Raw genomic sequence first — 20,957 nt, 5'->3', positions numbered from 1 at the left:
AGGAACGAGATGGCAGCACTTGAAGAGATGTCCATGGGAGCTTACAAGAAGCGGATCCAAGACGATGTGGGTCTCGGTTTAGTCCAACCCGCAATACCTGCTACTGCCACGTTCGAGCTGAAAGGGCACATCTTGACTGCACTGAAGGATATCCCATTTTTTGGGAAAGATCATGAGGATGCTTTTAAGCATCTAGATGAAGTCAATGACATTGCGGATTACTTCAATGTCCCAAATGTCAATAGAAACACCGTCTTGCTTAGGATGCTTCCCATTACTTTCAAGGGAGCTGCTAAAGAGTGGTTAAAATCACTTCCACCGGGTACAATCACCACTTGGGCTCAAATGCGTGAGCAATTTCTGGATCAGTTTTGCCCACCATCCAAGATAGCTAAACTCAAGAAGGCAATAGCCAACTTTGAGCAACAACCGGGGGAGTCATTATACGAAGCATGGGAGCGGTACAACGGCTTGCTCAGAAATTACCCTCAACATGATCTAAATGTGCAACAATAAATGTCGATTTTCTATGATGGGGTTAACGTTATAACGAGACAACTCCTTGACTCTCAAGGACCTTTGACAAAGAAGAATCCAAGGAAGGTCAAGGAGCTGATTGAAGAATTCGCGAAGCACTCTTGCGAATACCACAACCCTAGGCAAGATGGAATCAAAGGCGGTGGAGGGGCCTAAACTAAAGAAATAGTAGCTGTAATGGCCATGCTGAATAATTTGGTTTAAAGGACGACACAAATGGACCAGTCAATTCATGCCATAAGAGTGGGTTGCGAGAGATGTAGTGGTCCACACTTGACCAAGGACTGAAATTTAGATGAGTTTGGGAACAGAAAAGCTCAAGTGTGCTACTCGAGTGGGGATAAGTTTGATGAGGACTGGAGGAAACCAAAGAAGGAGTGGCTGCCATATGAAGAGTATAAGAAGCAAAAAGAAGAGAAGTATAGGCAGACAGGTCGAGGCTTCTATCAAAAGGAGCAGCCACCAACTGAGAAGAAACCCGATCTAGAGACCATATTGATGAAGTTTATATAAGCTTCGGAAAAGAGACACGATGCCACTGATTCTGCTATTATTGAACAACAAACTTTAATACAGAATCAACAAGCCTCCATCCATAACCTTGAAGTACAATTTGGTCAACTAGCCACTCTGGTTCATGAAAAGTTGTCCCCGAAGAATCCCAAAGTGAAGACCCAATCTCATGTAATGACCATCGATACTGAAGAAGAAGCAATCTCTGAGTTCCTGGAAGCATTGGAAGAAGAACCACAGCAGCCCGATCCAAAACCAAAGAAGCCAAAGTTCGAAAGTGAAGGGGTTGCTGAAACAGCTTCGCCACGACGTGGCACTTCTCTGGCCACGACGTGGCTCTTGTCTGAACAAAAAGTTTCTGAGCCCGTTCCGGTTTATCAGCCGCCTTTTCCATTTCCATCCCGAGCTGCACTTAATCTACTGGAGAAGGAGCATATAGAGCTTGTCAAACATGTGAAGGGAATCCTGATTAATATTCCCTTTGTCGAATCCTTATCCAAAATTCCCGAGTATCAAAGTTTACTGAAAGCCTTGATAGACAACCGTAACCAATTAAAGAAGAATTCTAAGGTGATTCTAAGTGAGCAAAGCTCAAAATCTGTGTTGGGATAGATACCAGAGAAGACGGGGGATCTTGGACGCCTCACTCTTCCGTGTGAGTTTGGTTATAAAATGAAGGTTAATGCTTTAGCCGATTCTAGGGCTAGCATTAATTTGATGCCTTTTTCATTTTATCAAAAATTGGAAATTCAGAAGATGAAGGCTACAAAAATGACGATTCACATGGCGAACCGTTCAGTGACACAACCCCGGGGCATCGTGGAGGATATTTTGGTGAAAATTGGAAAATTTGTTTTTCCAATAGATTTTGTAGTGTTGGATATGAAGGAAGACCCCGATGTCCCAATTATCCTAGGTCGTCCATTGCTTAACACTGCTGGAGCTCTTGTTGATATTCATGAGTCTAAGCTCACTTTGAGGGTTGGAGATGAAAAAGAGGTTTTTGGAATGCAAGATGACTTCCAAGAGGATCATGATCAAGAAGAGGTGTTCACAATTAATGAAGACAATGAACTAGAAGAACTAGAAAGGCTTATGGAAGAAGAGATCAAGACAGTTCATCAAGTCAAAAGAACAAAACCGAGGGCATCTGTTCTGTATTTGGTTGAAGTCATAGCTTACAAGAGTCCACCTTCTTGGGTGAGCAAAGAAGATGAGGGGATAACAAGTGATGAAGAAGAGGTTAATTCAAAGGTGACAAGGCAAATGGTGAAGGAAGAGACAAGTGGTATGGAGATGAAGAGTGAAGAAAAATTCAAGACTCAAGGGATTAAACGCAAGCTTGAAGAAGAGGTCAAAGCTAAAAAAGAGAATTCAAAGAAAGCGTACAAAAGACGAGTTCAAGCTTACAAGAGGCGTTTTAAGGAACAAAAGGTCCAGTTGGTGATGGACTCTTCAGAGGATTCAACGTAAGAGGCACGAAGTCCAGCTCAAGACTCCAAGAAAAAGAAGTGCTTCTCGGGAGGCAACCTGAGCTTGGTTTGCATTTTCTTTTCTTTTAATTTTTAAGTTTTTAATTAGGAAAGATATCAACTCATCGTCTAATAATTGATACTTAGTAAAGAATTAGCTATGGGGAGATTTAATTAATAAATAAAATGCAAAGTAGTTAGTTAAAATGTGTGATTTTACACAATTTTTGCGATCAGACATATGCCACGTCGTGGTCTGATAGAGCCACGTAGTGGTTAAAGAGTAATTACGGGATCAGATGAATTTTGTTTTTTTTTAAAACAACTCATAATCTTTCAAAGTCCACGACGTGGCCTTTAAAAAGTCACGGGGGGGGGGGGGGGGGGGACCATTTCTTAAAACCCTTTGACCGCACATTCCCCATTCTCCATTTGCATGCTGCCTCATGAACGGAAACAAGAGGGTCCCCACAACCGATTTCTTAATTTGTATTCCAAATCCTTCGAATTTCTTGTTGTCTAACTCCATTTGGTATGTATTCTACCCATTAATTGTAGTTATTTCTTACAATTTTACATTTTCATGGTTAGGGTTTATGTGAATAATGAGATTCACGAAATTGGTTGAAATTAGTTGTTGATTCTAGGTTGCATGTCCTTTGAATATCCATAGGAACAAACCCCAAGCATTGTTTTTGGTTGAAATCGCATATAAAGTAACCGATCTATACTCATGTCCCGACTACGGTCCACGACGTGGCGAGCTTGGCCACGTCGTGATTTCTGGCAAACAGTTTTAATTTTTTTTTAATGTTTTGGGTGTTTGCTGCTTTGGTTTAATTTTATATGCAGAAATGGGACCTCGAAGGGCTATTCCACAGGAGGAAAATCCGATTGATGTGGCGACTATACATCCTTTATATCAGTTTCCACAAAACATTCCCCGACCATTGTTGACTACACATGAAAATCGGTTGGGATGGTTGTACAACAGGGAATTTGCGATAGCTCCGATTATCGATTGGGGATGGCTCGGTGGTGTGGGAATGGTTGCTGAATTAGAACGCTATTGGACGAAAACATACAAAGGGGATCATTTTTCTTTCACTTGTCACGGGTGGAGGAATTTGTTTGCAATTCAAGAACCCGTGTACCGGGAGTTATCAGTGGAGTTTTTCTCTACCGTATGCTTCGAGGAATGCACCATTGACTTTACTTACAACTGGGCCCTTGTGTTCCGCTTGGGTGGTGTTTATAGGGAATGTAGTCTTCGGGAATTCACTTGGCGGATGGGACTTTATACCGAAGTGGAGACTCAATCTCCGTTTTTCATACCATTCCTACTTGGATGTGTTCGGGATTTTAATCCCGATATTATGGATGTCCAGTTCTGGCGGAGTATTTCCAACCATGAGTAGAATACTCGTGACTCGAGTGAGTCACAAATTCGGAATCCTGTTTTCCGATTTCTACATCGCCTTATCACTTTTTCTATAAATCATAAGCATCATGGCGATAAAGTCCCTATTCAAAATTTGTTTTATCTGTGGACTCTTGTTACCCCTGGGGTTTGCTGTGATTTACCGTATATGTTGGCGAGGTTCATGGGGAAGAAAGCGGCTAATTCTAGGCCCGGGAGTCCGATTACGAGGGGACATTTGGTTACTCGCCTTGCTAGGTCATATCATATTTTGACCCATGACTTTGTGAGGAATCTTACTCGATTCCCAGACACTGATTTAACCATTCAAGTCTTGGGAGTTATGCGGGCAGTGGTGAATGTCGGGGGTGGTTTTTGTTGGATTAATGTCTAAGTCCATAACTATAATTGGTAAGACTTGACCCGACCCGGCATGGTCCATTTGGGTTGCATGGCATCATGCACTTGGATAGACTATAATGAGAGAAATAAGACACTTATGGTTATTAATATATTATAAGTTCTAGTATATTAATAATAAGAATAATGAGATTATTTAATTAGTATTGGTCAAGAATTAATCTAGGATTAATTAAGTGATCAAAAGAAGACTAATTAAATATATGGGTTGATTGTGTAAATCATCCATACTTGTATAGTGGGCTAATGCTCCATGGATTATCTAGTTGGGCCAAAACCCATATGGTGCTCCATGGATGCTCCATGGTGTATTTGAACCCATGGATCCAAGGAAATGGAAAGTCATGACAATTAGGGTTTTCCCTAATTGTAACACTATATAAAGATATTATTCTTGGCAAAATCTGCACTAGTGAGGGTACTAGAAGGGCTAGCCGATTTCATGAAGTGTGGGTTTTCTCTCAAGTCATTCCATGTGTATTTGGTGTTGTGTGAACCATTTGAGGTGTCACACTTGGGGCACTAGGCACTCAAGCTTCATGAAGACTTTCTACACCAAAGAGGTATGTATTCTATCTCGCTATAGTCATTGTTTTGTATGCTAGATTAGGATAATACCTTGGATGTTCTTATTTGCATGTATAATAGAGAAAACATAGATCCAAGGTATTTAGGGTTGCATGTACACTTAGGAGTGTTAGAATGCTCAAAACCCAACAGTGGTATCAGAGCCTAGGCTTGTTTTCTTGTTATACCTGCAATAGAAGCTGAAAAAACGAATCTGGTGCTGTCTGGCCATCAGACTCGGCGAGTCCATCAGGAGACTCGACGAGTCCATGCCTTAAAAATGATGAATTCGATCCAACTCGCCGAGTTTGTTCATGCACTCGACGAGTTGGACCCCCAGACAGCATATTTTCGAGTTTTTTGGCTAGAAATGGACTAGGAACATTACCCTAAGTTGTTTTTGAACTTATAAACTTGTTTTTGATGTGGTAATGTTCATGCTAATCCATTTTCAAAGATAATTGTCAATAGATTCATGTTTTGTATTAGTTTAAGGTTTAGACTAATTACATGAAAAAGTTTGATTTGAATTATCTTGTGCTTATGAGTTGCTTAGATTAATAGAAATGTTGAGTGAAATAGTTGTTTTCAATCCATTTTAATCTAAGAGTTGAGTATAAAATGTGTTTGTGTAACTTGTCCTCAAGTTACATGAAGAGTCACATTAAAGACTCATAAAACTCATAATAGTTGGCAATGGTTACAAAATGAAGAGTCTTGTGTCATTGAATAACTTTTTATGACTCCATAACTTGTCCTCAAGTTATGGAAGTTCAAGAGTCACTTCATTAAAGAAAAATATGTAACCATAATTAAATCCATAAGTTATAAAATAAAGAAAAGTTAATTCTTTTATTAGTTTAAAGTCTTCCATAACTTGTCCTCAAGTTATGGAACTTGAAGAGTTTTTGGATTAAAACTACTTTAAACACATAAGTTATGGAATTAATTAGTTTTGAATAGTTTCAAAACTTGCCCTCAAGTTTTGGAATTTGTAAAGTTTTCACTTATGAATACTTTAATTCCAAGTTAGCCCTTAGAATTTTAAAAGTTAAAATTCAACCCTTATACTTTATAATATTATAAGTTAATAATATATATATGTATAAGAGTAAAGTCAGTCTTACCGCTAGTACGCCTCATTCACGAAGCCGGTCTATAAGGTGGGTATAAGGTTGTTGCCTATAAAATGGCAACTTAATGGGTGTCCACTCTCACCCACCGCTTGCTTGACTGGTGGAGGGTCGTTAGCCGAACGGGTTTGACAGGACTAGAATTCTCCCTTCATTAAAAGTATTAATGATAATACTAAGTAACTAAACTCTTAATAATACCCAATCTTAGTTACTTAGGAAAAATGTGAATAAGGTGCTAATCCATGAAATTGCACTTTACACTTTGTCTAAGTCGTTAGTGGAGCGTGTGTGGTTAACCGGCACACTAACTTGGACTTAACAAGGTAGGTAAAGGGTGACTTAATATTTATCATAGTATCGATGGAGCGTGTGTGGTTAACCGGCACATCGATTGAGGGGTAATTTATTAAGGGTACCAAGTGATTTGCATGGTTACTTCACACCTTGTTTTGTGATCCTCGGCATCCCAGTCACAAAACCTGAAGGGCACACTCGAGATTGAAACATGCCTTTGAAAAGTTCAATGAATCTCAAAGATCTAGGAGTTTCAAAACCAATTAAAACCTAATTATACATTTCGTTTATCTTGGTGGAAATTGGTGAATCGTCATTCACCTACCTTCAAATATTTTATAGCTTGGATTACGGCATACCTCTTCTAAGTTATAAAATAGTTTGTTGGGTCCTAGCCTTAATATTTCATATTGGGTGTCATATTAAGGACTTTAAATCAACTATCTTGAATATCTCCCAAAAGATGTTTGGTTTACACACCTATGATCTTCCCAAATCTCTCGAAACAAGGTTTCCTAATGAAGATGGTGTCCCATGGATATCATACTTCTTCACCTCTTCAAATTATTCTCCCTAACCCACAAATTCTTGAAAAGTTTAAGGTCACTCAGGCCCTATTAGGCAAGGCAAGGTCTAGGTGTGGTCACATCTTGGAGATGTAGTCACATATTGACAAGCCGGGAGAGTTGGGTGTCAAAGTCTTGAGAAAGTTGGTGGTTCAACTACTTTCTAAGTCACATAGTGAGTTCTTTTGGAACACCTATGAAAAAGACTATGACAAGACCCTTAATGATCTTATCTATTTGTTAAGATCAACTTCCTAAAACTTTATGGACATTGACAATGATGACATTGGATATCCAGTAAAGCATTCTCTTCCCAATGGAAAGGGATCGGCTATAGTCAACTCGGTTGACCAAATGGTAAAGAGAAAAGCTAAGTCTGTGATAGTCCTGTGTACCATTATCAAAGGGTCCATATGTTTGTATTGCCAAAGAAAGGGCATTGGTTGCGAAGCTGCCAAATTTACCTAAGGATGTTAAAGTCAATAAGTTTGACTCTACTTCAGGTAAATTCCACTATCTAACTCTGTTAAGTTTCTATTCTGAGATTCTTGATACATGATGTGACTGGGTCACATGGCGATGTTTTAAGAATCAAAGGAAAAAAAGTGAAGAAACTTAAAGAAAGAATATGCTAAATCTGATCGCGTAGATGGATTTCTATCGCATAGTTTGAAAAATCGGATTCTTGAGCTACTTCTTAGGAGTTATGAGATATTGCCTAGGAATAGATAACAACAAGTTCTCATATGGATTGTAAGGATAAGTTTTTTTCCGCAAAGTTTTAAAATAAAAGAGAATTTTTTGATTTTATTTATTTTAAAATATCCTTACAATGCCATTTCAGGAAAAATTGTTGCTTATATAATTCCGTTAAGAGCAAGAGTGGAAATATGAAATTGATTCTTTCATTTGTGGTAATGTCAAAATTTACCAAATAAGGAAAGATTCTCATCACCCAAGTTTCAATTGGACCGGAACTTGGAATCATGCAAGTTGTATAGCATGATGAATGAGAACTTTCAAGTTTTGGAAAATTAAGACTAATTACTTGTTCACATGGATGTGTGAGTCAAGTAAAGGACTAAGGGATCGAGTACACATTCTTGTGAATTGATTAAGTCCACCACAAAAGTTTGATAAGACTATTCGTCATAGTTTACTAAAGCTCAGTAAATATGATTATACTTACAAGCTTAAGTGTAACTCTGAGACATTGGAAAAGGTTCCAATGTATGGCAGAGCGAATAAAAAGAATCAAATTCGGCAGAAGGATAAAAGTTTCTCAAATCTGAAAAGATGGGAGAGTACTTTAGTATCAGCTTTTGTGATCATCTTAATGATTAAGAAACCATAGCACAATTAGTTATCTAAGGAAATCTTAGTGCATTCTTATGACTAAGAAGAGGGATCTTGAATTGTTGAAGTGGTTAAATCAAGAAGATGAGTCATACTTCGTTCCAATACAAGTCTTAGAGTCATACTCCAAGATTGTAACTTGAGTGACATGTCTTAAAGAAGGTTTAAAACACTTGTCAAATGTAAGAGTAAAAGTTTTCTGCTCTTGTACATTTGAAATTGGTAAGTTGTGATGTTTTGGATAAAACAAAGACCAACTTAGGCCAATTGTGTGAAGTGTTTGTCTTGATTAGAATCCGCACTATCTCTTGGATATTTGACAAGGGAGTCTTATAGGTCAAGAGGACAGTGGGAGTCTTAAAGGTCTTGAAAGTCTCAAGAACTAATCAAGAGTAAAACCTGAAGTTCTTCACTAGCACACGACTTGAGGTTTATAACCTATCGTGTTGACATAGCCTGTGCCCATTCCAGTTAAAGTTGGTTTTGCATATGAGTTCTTAGAGTTCTCAATTTGTTGCACAACAACTTGGAAGCAATGGCAGGCCCTTGAGCTGCCAGGTGGCAAGAAGTTAAGATTGAGTTCAATCCATATGAGTTTGGATTTGTCATTATCCTTGTCTTGTGACTATGGTTTTTGACAATTCACATGGATAAGAACACATACACCAGTAAATCTAAGTGTCATAAGGTTTCTCTCCGATTCATGAAAATGATGGTGAGGAAACACTTTCACTAAGTAGATTTTAGCTAGATAGCAATTGTGATATTTGCATTCTCAAAGTCGTTAGTGGAGCGCGTGTGGTTAACCGGCACACTAACATGGACTTGTGAGAAGTGGCAAAAAGGTCTAAACATTATGATTACGGCATCCCTCTTCATAATTGTTTAGACACACAAGTGTGCTATCTAAGGGAAGGTGTATGATTTTGATATAGTTTTATCAAAACAATCTAGTATCAGAAATCTGAACATTGGTAAGATAGTCAATGAAGTATTGATTTCTAGAAGTCCAGCTGATTTCTGAGTACATGTCAAAGCTAGTGGGAGCATAAGTGTTATGCTAATAATCATCATGTTAGTGGGAGCATGATAATTATGATAAGTATTGCAAGTTAGCAATGTTAATTATAGAAAACAAAAGTTTCAATTGGGAAAAAGTTGTTTTGCTATAATTAAGGGAGAGGAAATTATGCTTCATCTCAAATCTATAAGCTTAGATCGTGAGGTTTTTATCATTTAGTCAAGGATATATATGAATTTCATGTTGGAATGGCTCAACATAAGGAAATTTTGTATATGGGTCCATTATTTGCGTTCTAAAATTCGATTATGATTACGGCATCCCTTTTCATAATCTGAATTATGAGAACTTGGCAAATTGAAATGGAAATATTATAGCAAAAGACTGGTTTAGTCTTTATGTAAGACATCATGAATCGTGTCCCATATGCTTCGGATATAGGATCGATTACATGTGCTATATTCATCCGTCCTAAAATTTTCCAAATGCCTGGGGCATTAAGAAGGGAAAAGGTTTAGAACTGGATATGACTAAAAGGATTAAACAATTGTCGAGGACAATCTAAGGTTTACCAAAGATTGGTTGCTCAAGGACAATTGGAAGTATAGTGATAATTCTGGAAGGACCATATTGACATAGTCTGTAAGGAGGCAACTCTTGTTCAGAAGTGATAGTCAAAATGGAATCTGGAAATGTTTCAAAGTTAGAATTTTCAATCTGTTTAAGATTAGGAAACTTAATGCAAGAAGGATGTTTCCAAGAAGTTGATCTCTTTTGGAATGCTCTGTAATGTTTGTTGTCAAGTCTTTATGACTTTGTGCATACTCATTACAAGAGGATCAATGCATATAAGTTTAGAATCTAACAGATTTCAGTAAATGGCATGAATTTGGAATTCTTGCATTTGCGGTAAGGATTTGGGAGTGTGAAAAGAGAATCATTGAAGTTATGTTCAATGGATCTAGTTCACAAAGTAAAGATCATAGACAAACATAGTATGCATACTTGGTGTATGGCATGACTAGTGTTTAAGAAAACATAGTGTACATGCTTGGAGCATGGGACAACTATTGTTTTAAATTCAAGAATAAAGTTGATAGCTGAAACAGTATACAATGAATAATGTGTAATCATATGGTGATAAATAAAAGGTGTTTTATTTATGTTCAAAGGGTTGATACCATATTGGATTCTATTATTATTGTGTTTCACTTTGCATGTTTTGACTTCCCGAATAAACTGGGTTATTCTTCCGGAATGACTAAGTTATTCAAACCATCCACAGTCGGTCATATGTTGGAAGTAGATATGAATTAAGACTGTCATGATGGGTTGTAGAGGTCTAAGGTGTTGGACAAGGCTACAGCAATCATGAGTGCTCATAAGTTCTGAGTATTGGATTCAACCCGCGCTCATTGGAATCACTTCATGGGTTTTATCACGAGTGATCATGAGACGATAATATCTTATATTCTTCAAACCTAGAGATATGAGTTGTTACTATGAGTTGATAGTACATTGATTGCACGAAACCGCATTTGGTAACTCTGTGCTATAAAACGTGCTTTTGTGTATGATTCAACAAGTAGTAGAACAAGCCATATGAGTCGAAGTTTATCCGTTCCTTTTACCTTCGGGATAAAAGCGATATCTGTGGGCCCCTCGATGATTTGATGATGACAAATGGAAGTGCTCGGCCGGGCCAGGACTGATTTGATTTGTTCAATTAGTCAGTCGTCATAAATCGGAAATCGGGAAACAACAAATGGACAGAGAGAATGATTATAATCCATGTCTCAGTCCATATGATATCTAGAATGGAGGAATATATGATCCCTTATCTAATGGACATGTCACTGACAAAGGTCAGAGTTCATCTACAAAGGTCAGAGTTCGACAGAAGCTTTTGAGAGCTACGATTGCCAGTTGGTTCCTGAAGTCATACGCAATAATAGTTTTAGACTTATCCAAGTGGGAGACTGTTGGATTAATGTCTAAGTCCATAACTATAATTGGTAAGACTTGACCCGACCCGGCATGGTCCATTTGGGTTGCATGGCATCATGCACTTGGATAGACTATAATGAGAGAAATAAGACACTTATGGTTATTAATATATTATAAGTTCTAGTATATTAATAATAAGAATAATGAGATTATTTAATTAGTATTGGTCAAGAATTAATCTAGGATTAATTAAGTGATCAAAAGAAGACTAATTAAATATATGGGTTGATTGTGTAAATCATCCATACTTGTATAGTGGGCTAATGCTCCATGGATTATCTAGTTGGGCCAAAACCCATATGGTGCTCCATGGATGCTCCATGGTGTATTTGAACCCATGGATCCAAGGAAATGGAAAGTCATGACAATTAGGGTTTTCCCTAATTGTAACACTATATAAAGATATTATTCTTGGCAAAATCTGCACTAGTGAGGGTACTAGAAGGGCTAGCCGATTTCATGAAGTGTGGGTTTTCTCTCAAGTCATTCCATGTGTATTTGGTGTTGTGTGAACCATTTGAGGTGTCACACTTGGGGCACTAGGCACTCAAGCTTCATGAAGACTTTCTACACCAAAGAGGTATGTATTCTATCTCGCTATAGTCATTGTTTTGTATGCTAGATTAGGATAATACCTTGGATGTTCTTATTTGCATGTATAATAGAGAAAACATAGATCCAAGGTATTTAGGGTTGCATGTACACTTAGGAGTGTTAGAATGCTCAAAACCCAACAGTTTTGTTATACCGCCGATAGATGAGGAGCAGGAGGAGGCGCATCCAGGGCAGCAACCACAAGCTAAACCGCGGCGTCGAAATGTGCCAGCTAAAGGAGAGATGGAGAGAGAGCGTGTTGCTTCACAGCATGTACAAGGAGTGCCCACCGACCCTTTTCAGAGTCGGGTGGGAACTTATTTGGATAATCTCCGGGGGCATGCTATTTATCATACTCAGCTTACTGAGGGTATTTATTCACATTTGGGTGTGACCCGGCCACCTTCTATGCCACCACATTATCCTTACGTGGGAGGAGCTTTGGCATCCGCAGAATGATGGGGCAGGACCAAGTGGAGCACAGGGACAAGGAGATGATGATTGATTTTCTTTTCTATTTATTTTCTTTTGTTTTGTTTTAAGTAGTGTTCTTTTATGTTTGAATTTGGTTTGTAATGTAAGACTTTGTTGAACTATGATGTTACTCTTTTATTTCTTTTGGGTTTTTCCGTTTTTCAGATTAACATTGGAATTCTCAGGAGCATATAAGGTTAAGTCAAGAGTCGTGTTTGTCTAGTCAAGTCAAGGAAGCTTAAAGTCGTGAGTTGGAACCCACAATTCAAGATAAGTGTGGGGTACGTTAGTAGGAGAGAGGTTACAGTTGGGAAGTATATTTACATAGAAGAGTCTTAAACCATTTAGACACTGGTCAAGCTGCTAGGATGAATAAAGCAATGAGGCATTCTTGTTGATGTTCAGTTTCCACGACGTGGGCTCCTTACACCACGTCGTGGCTCTCATACAATTTGAAGAATTAAAGCAGCCTTCTGTTCGTGTTTTCATCTAATATCACGACGTGGTACTCTTTGCACGACGTGTATCAGTTTATCCTTTCCCACATTTTTCTACTTACTAGCACCCACTTTGAAGAATTGAAGTTTCGAGTCATGTTCGTGGTTTATTTACATATTCATCCAGTTCTACACCAACTTTCTATTTTTGAGAGGTCCATATTCAAGATGCACATTTTCCACACTTTTAGAGATGCTTACACCGCTATCCCAGGGGAGTCTGTTCCTTTTTCTCCCTTTTCTTTAATTTTGATTTATTTTATGCATACAATGAGGGCATTGTATGAAATAAGTGTGGGGTAGGGGTAGAAAAAGTAAATTGCTAGATAATGATAGAATTTGATAGTAAAAATTTAAAATTTGAAAATTGAAATTTTTAATAATTGAATCTAGTAATAATAATTTGAACTGTAGTTGCTAGTGTTATGTGGGATGATCCGATAAAAGTTCAAATGTTTAGTTGAGCCAATACACGTTATAGTGCATTTGTGGCCTCCCTTATTTTAGTGAAATCATGGAACAAACACATAACCCCGCTTGGTTTGAGGGATGCAATATGTTTAGCAGCCTAAACCTGAAATGTATCCAGGAAAGTTATTATCCATAACCAATAAAGGTTGAGGTTGAGCGCCTTTGCTTAAGCATGTAGGTTTTGAGTGAAAAAAGTGAGGTACATGTAATAATTAAAAAAAAAGAGAATTGCGAGAAAAGTTTGAAGAATTTTGGAGCAATTAAAGTGAAGATCAAAAGATCAAAATTCCAAGAAATTCAAAAAGTTGAAGATACCAAAAATCAAACAACAAGGTGGTGAATTCAAAGAAATCAAAGATCAAATTATCAAGGAAGTGAAGAATTCCAACAGAGCTCCATAGTGGTATCATAGATTGTAATTCTAGATTATGTATGCTTAGGTTGCTCAACTAAAAATACCTTGAGGATAGGAGGTTTTTTTGCGGATGGGTTCGGAGGGTTGCATAAAATGAGAATTGTTCGGAAAAAGTGTGCGATTGTTTATGAAGATTGTGAGTATTTAAAGTATGGGGGTACTTTAGGAAAATTTTAGACACAAATGCATGCGTTGAGGTCTTGGCATAATGGCTGAGCTGGAGTCGGATTGTTCTATGTGATGTTAGTAATCAAGGGTTAAGTTTAAATTTGCTTGAGGGCAAGCAAAGCCTAAGTGTGGGGTATTTTGATATTGCCAAATTTATACCTATTTCTAGGCAATATTTAAGTACATTTTTATTAATAAGTTGATAATATGTTTAGAATAATGGTACTTATGACTTTAAATTGTTATTTTCAGTCAATTAAAAGTATTTTCGAAGAGAGGGACTAAAAGTGACAATATGTAGAACATGGGAGACTTGGAACACAAGAGATGAATAAATCCACGAAAATTACTAAACCCACGACGTGGCATGAGAATTCTAGAAGATAAAGATCGCGTTATGGAGGAATCCTTGCCCGATAAGGATAACTTGGAGGCCACGATGTGGCCTGGATAGCCACGACGTGGCGCGAGATTTTGGAGGATATTTAAGCATTCTTGATCATTATGAGGAAGGGACTTTTTGGCTGAAGAAAGGAGTTCCAGAAGGCGATTTTGAGCAGAAGAAAGGTTCTGGAAAAAGGTTTTCAACACCAAAAGAGTGAAGGTCCATAATTTAGTTTAATTATTCGTTACCTAGGAACATGTTTTATTACACTTTGATTTGTGTTAGTGTGTTAGTTGCTATTATGAGCAGCTGAATCTAGCTACTCTTGTTTAGCTAGATGAAGCTTCTAACTTATGAATAACTTAATTTTTATGGATTTATTTAGTTGGTAAATTGCTTGTGTTTGATTTGTAGTTACGTAGCATGCTTGTGGTTGTTTCTCTATTTGCTTGATTACATGTTCTGTGTAGCTTATTGACCATTAACTGCATGAACTTGTCTACCTAATGATTTAGTGAACATTAAATTGTTAGAGCTAGGATTGACCTATCTTAGTTATTAATTAGAGTAAATAAACTTAGCTATGTTAGAGAATGTGGATTGTGACTATAATTGCGTTTGATAATAAATCTTACATAGCATATTTATATTGATAATTGATTCTGTGTTCAATTGTGTGTGACCATACATAGTTTGACATGAATTAATTAATTATTGGTAAAGTTAGAACTAAATTACTAATACAATTAAAACCAACTTGATAATCCATAATAATTAGCTAGCCATAAGGATGAAGTGGATTCGAACTAAACAAGAGTGTGTTTTTACTTATTGATTGGATTTGAGTAAAGTTCATCTGATCTTGTAAAATCAGATAAAACCCCCTTTTAAACTTGTTAATAATTAGGTTAATTTAATAGTAAGTACATTAATTAGTAACACCGTTCCCTGTGATTGACACCCGACATACCCAAGTTATACTGTAATCTGACTAGGTACACTGCCTATAAGTGCATAGTTAGTTTAAGTTTGTTAGGTTATAAATATTAAAATTAGTGGGTACTTTCGTGCACATCACTGCCTGACCCCACCAGACATAGGAACCCATACCCGACCGCATCGGGTCAATAACCCTTGACTATCCTGCACAAAACGGGTGTTCTCACCCCTGATCCTCTCCAACTTCCAATTCTCAGGTTGCATGCCCTCAACCTGAGCATCCTTGATCAAACTCACAAGCAGAGAATCCATTGGCATCCTCATACATATTTCTGGGGTGGAAGACCCAGCTGACTTGCGGCTCAAAGCATCCACCACCACATTCACTTTACGGGTTGGTAAAGGATCTCACAATCGTAGTCTTTGACTACATCCAGCCACTTGCGCGGCCTCATATTCAGGTTCGGCTAATCCATGATATGTCTTAAGCTCTTGTGGTCCGCATATATGGTACAACGGACCCCATATTGGTAATGTCTCCATATCTTGAGAGCCAAACCACCGCTCCCAGCTCTAAATCATGAGTAGGATATCTCATCTTATGCGACTTCAGCTGTCATGACGCGTAGGCTATCACCCGTCCTGTCTGAATGAGGACCGCCCCAAGCCTGTGATGGATGCATCACAAAACACCACAAAATCCTCAACTCCCTCCGGGAGAGTCAAAACTGGAGCCTCGTGCAAACGCTGACGGAGGGTCTCAAACGCCCTCTGCTGCTCAGGGCCACACCAGAAATCCACCCCCGTCCTCGTTAGACGAGTGGGGGTTACTGCAATCTTGGAGAAATCCTGAATAAATCTCCGGTACTACCCTGTTAATCCCAGAAAACTCTTGATATCCGAGGGAGATCTCAGCACCTCCCATTGCATGACTGCCTCAATCTTGGCCGAGTCGACCAAAATCCCCTCCTGGTTAACGAGATGCCCTAGGAATTGGACCTCTCGCAACCAAAACTCACACTTCGAGAACTTAGCATACAACCGTTCTCGTCTCATAACTCCCACCAACTCCCTAAGGTGCTCCTCGTGTTCATCTCGAGTCTTGGAATATACTAAGATATCATCAATAAATATTATGACCGAGTGATCAAGCATCGGTCTGCAGACCCAATTTATCAGGTCCATAAATACTGTTGGCATGTTGGTGAACCCAAATGGCATCACCACGAACTCGTAATGACCATAACGAGTCTGAAACGGGGTCTTCTCCACGTCCTCCTTTCTGAACCGGACCTGATGATACCCTGACCTTAAATCTATCTTAGAGAACCAAGATGCACCCTGTAACTGATCAAAGAGGTCATCTATCCTCGGGAGTGGATAACGGTTCTTCACCGTCAACTTGTTCAGCTCCCTATAATCAATGCACATCCGGTGCGAACCGTCCTTCTTCCTGAAGAAGAGGATCAATGCTCCCCATGGAGAATTGTTAGATCGAATGAACTGCTTGCCCAGCAGTTCCTGCAGCTGTAAAGACAACTCCTGCATCTCGGGTGGCGCCAACCAGTACGACGCCTTGGCGATAGGGGCCGCACCAGGCACCAGGTTGATTCGAAACTCGACCTGCCTCTCTGGAGGTATCCCTGGCAACTCCTTCAGAAACACATCTACAAAATCCTTGACTACTAGAGCCTCTGAAACTGAAATCTGATCCCTGACTCGCATATCCACCGCATACGCTAGAAAACCCGCACACCCGTGCTGAATATACTGCCGAGCCCTGGCAGCTGAATAGAACCCTGATCCCACTCTAGTGCCCTCGCCATATACAATCAGTTCTCCCCCACTTGGGATTTAAACTACCATCCGCTGGCCCTCGTAATCTATCATGGCATCAAATCAACTAAGCCATTCCATCCCCGAAACCACACATACTTCCCCCATGGGAATCGAAATCAAATCTGTCGGAAAGGACACTCTGAAGACTTCCAAATCGCATCCTCGGTAGACCGAAGAAGCAGAAACCCCGTGTTCGTTGGTGATAGAGACTCGCAACAGACACTCTAGCTCGCCTACTGGCACACTGAACTCCCTACTAAATGTATGAGATACGAAAGATCGACTCGCCCCCGAGTCAAAAAAAACAAATGCATGCAAAGAGTTCACTAAAAAGGTACCTAAACATGGGTACAATAGATAAGCATAACACATATCTATAATAAATGAGATAACGAATAAAAACATACCAGCAACCACATCCGGTGCTGCCCTGGCCTCCTTGGCTGTAAGATGGAAGGCACATCCGTGAGCTTTTGGAGCCTTCGCCTTAGTTAGCCTCCCATCCCCAATCCTCAATGTAGTTGGCGCTGGAACCTGCGTCGGTCTGGCCGCGAGCCGAGGACAGTTGGTCTTCACGTGACCAACCTGATGACAATGATAACATATCCACATATCTGATGCAGGGGCGGACTGGCGACAGTCCCTAGCATAGTGCCCCTCCTTGCCACACTTGTGGCACCCACTACCCGCTCGAAAACTCCAGAATGACTCTTGCCGCACTTTCCACAAGTGCGACTCTACTGACCCCCGGTCCTAGAATCAGCGGTCTTAGACCACTTCGACGCCGGCTGAGACTGTGTCGGGGCCTGACGCTTCTCCTTCAATTGCATCTCAATCTCCAACTAACGCCGCCTAGTGGCCTCCTGTAGATCCAGAAGAGTATCACATCGCGGCGTGGCAACAAACTGATGGATGTCCGTCTTGAGCATGCTCATATAACGAGTCATTTGAGCCTTCTCAGAAGAAAACTCTGGGCAAAACATTGCCCTTTTGGTGAACATGAAAGTGATCTCCGACAGCGACTCCCCATCGTGTCTCAAACTCAAAAACTCCTGTAACAATCGTTCCCACTCAACCCGTGGAATGTATCGGGTGTGGAACATATCCCTGAACTGCTCCCAAGTAACAGTAGCTCTCTGATCATCAGTGTACGACCCGGTCATCAATCTCCACCAGTCCTTGGCCCCGGACCTAAGCAGGTTCACAGCGCACCTGACCTTCTGGTCAGTAGGACACGAGCAAGTAAAGAAACACCCCTCCACATCCGAAATCCACCTCATAGCCTTGATGGGGTCCTGAGTCCCATCAAAAGTAGGGGGCTTCGTGTTATCGAAGTCCATGTAGTGGAAGCCTTAAGTGGCTCCTACTCCTCCCCCTGCCATTGATACAGCCGATGTGGCTGCAGCGGCAGCCGTCTCTGCAAGGGTTGCGTATCTCTCATCGAAGTACTCCATCATAGCGGTCTTGATAGACCCAAACAACTCCGGAACCTGACCCCGGATAATCTCGACCACCTCCACGCGGATGATCTCCCTGACTCGATCCTCTGCCAACACTGGTCTTTCCTGACCAATAACCTCAGACGCTGCTAAGGCCTCCTGATCCCGATCCGGATCCCGACACAAAACGCCTCGAAACCACGATACTGAAAATATAAAAGGAAGATGTCAGACAATCAGCATAAATAACTGGGAACCAATTCCCAACCAAACCCTAAGGGTTGTGACTTGCTTGCTACGCGTATGCGTCTTGTGCTTTCAGTAGTATGAGTCCATACTAACTTCCACACCTACCCATATTTGTCTCAATTATCGTCACAACATCCCGACACTATACATGTATATGGTGGTCGCTCGACCTCACTCATCCATGAGACTTCCACCAAACCCTGCAACACTAGTGTATGCTAACCATACATAATGTCGGGCCCTATAGACATTCAAATATCGGATCCTACCCTAAGCCCTAATCATTAAGAACATAACATAAGGCCAAATCGAATATTCTTGAGCTATAAGATCTTAATTATGTGTAGCCTTGATTCATACACAAGCAACTACAGTAATGATGTCAATCCTATATAAGGAAAACCCTAGGCTAGCAGGCATCATATAATCAGACAATTCTTATCATGCAATTCCTGAGAATCCCTAGCCTAGTACTTGCATGTTGTTCTAACATATCGCATAATCAAATAACTGTATGGTATTTTGGGGTTTACTTACTGGATTTGGCTGATCATACACCCTGCATCCTCCTTTACTTATTTTGAAAACCATTTAAAAAAATCATTTTGAAAATCTTTCCTCGATTTGAGACTGGATTCCCACGAATGTTCCTCCAATTCACTCAAACCAAGGCTCTGATACCAAATTGTAACACCCATAAACTCATGCCAAATTAAAACTTTTTCAACACACTTAAAAACCATTTAATCATTACATAATTTGTTTTCAAGTAATAATCATCAGAGTATCCCAGTTTCCAATCATAAAACATAGCAGCAGGAGGAGTGGTACGATCAGGCCTTTGCCTTCCCTCGATCACCAAAAGTACCTGAAACAACAAACTGAAACTGTAAGCTAGAAAGCTTAGTGAGCTACCCCAAAATACCAGCGCCATACCAATAACCAGAACATATAACAAATACAGAACAACATGCATATTGAGCCTTCAGCCTGATTGGACCGCCTCGCAGGGCCTACAACCTATCTGGACTGCTCCCGAGCCTTCAACATGACTGGACCGCCTCATAGGGCCTACAACCTATCCGGACCGCTCGCCAGGTATGTTGGCCTACAACACAAAGCAGGACTGCCTCAACCCAACCCTTAATCAAACAAACATGTGCACATAATATCACACGCCAGCTCATATCGTATAACAATCAAATCAATCTAACAGATCACTAATCATAGCAGCATCCCAAAAATCGGGATACAGACCCTACTGGTACTAGCATAACATCATCCTATAATCAGGACACTAACCTAACCAGGTTTACTATGCATAAGCATATCACCATCCCAACTACCAGGATGTAATCAATAAACATATCAAGTCATAACCAGATACAATCCATAAGGTCCGACCTTGTTACCTTAGACCCTAATGATATAGTGAGGATAACTCACCTCGCAACTGCCGACTGAAAATAGAAAGCTCAACTCTCGGATCACCGTCACAAACTCCACCACCTATACACAACACATCATAAAGCTCATAAATTCCCAAGACACCCCCAGAATTCACATAGTCAATCATAGGTCATAGCTAGGGCCAAAGGTCGTGGTCAATAGTCCATGTTGACCTAACTCGTCGAATGCATAGAGCCACTCGCCGAGTCCCTGCACAACTTGCAACTCACTGATTCACCTGATTGACTCGTCGCGTTCCTAGTGTTTTCGGTCGATAACTCTCTAGCTAACCTGTCGAGTTTCCTTGCAACTCCCCGAGTTCATACATGTCCAAGGATCGGGAAGACCCAAGCTGAATCGCCGAACCCAAGGCAATCTTCATTGGACTCACTGAGTAACTCATCCGACTCGCCGATCCCACGACCATCCTCATCGGACTCGCCGAGTTGACCATGCCACTCGCCGAGTCCCTTCATACCTTCATCCATACAGATGCTTTTTAAGCCATGCAAAGGGTCCATATTGTAGATCCAACTTCCCAAGGCATGCTTATCACGTAAAGTTGCAAACTTTACGTGCATGAAAATCTTTAAAGCCTTAAAATGACAAAACTAAGCTTGCAATGAAGTCTAACACTTGAGGGGAGGTTTATACTTGACAAAGCTGCCAACTTTATGGCCCTAGAGACCAAATAGAATTCAGATCTGAAGTTGCAACTTCAGATCTTAG

General features: G+C 40.0%; 1 non-coding gene across 1 annotated transcript; it reads right to left on the bottom strand.

Moving 5' to 3' along the window:
- Positions 1 to 393: 393 nt before the first annotated feature.
- LOC111896531 (small nucleolar RNA R71) lies at positions 394 to 500 on the bottom strand. The gene has a single exon (XR_002851945.1). It is a non-coding gene; the product is annotated as a small nucleolar RNA R71 (small nucleolar RNA).
- Between the last annotated feature and the right edge of the window lie 20,457 nt (positions 501 to 20,957).

Source organism: Lactuca sativa, chromosome 4 (genome assembly GCF_002870075.4).
Source record: "Lactuca sativa cultivar Salinas chromosome 4, Lsat_Salinas_v11, whole genome shotgun sequence".
Lineage (NCBI taxonomy): Eukaryota > Viridiplantae > Streptophyta > Magnoliopsida > Asterales > Asteraceae > Lactuca > Lactuca sativa.
Note: the sequence above shows the minus strand (reverse complement) of the source record. Positions and strands in the feature narration are given on the sequence as shown.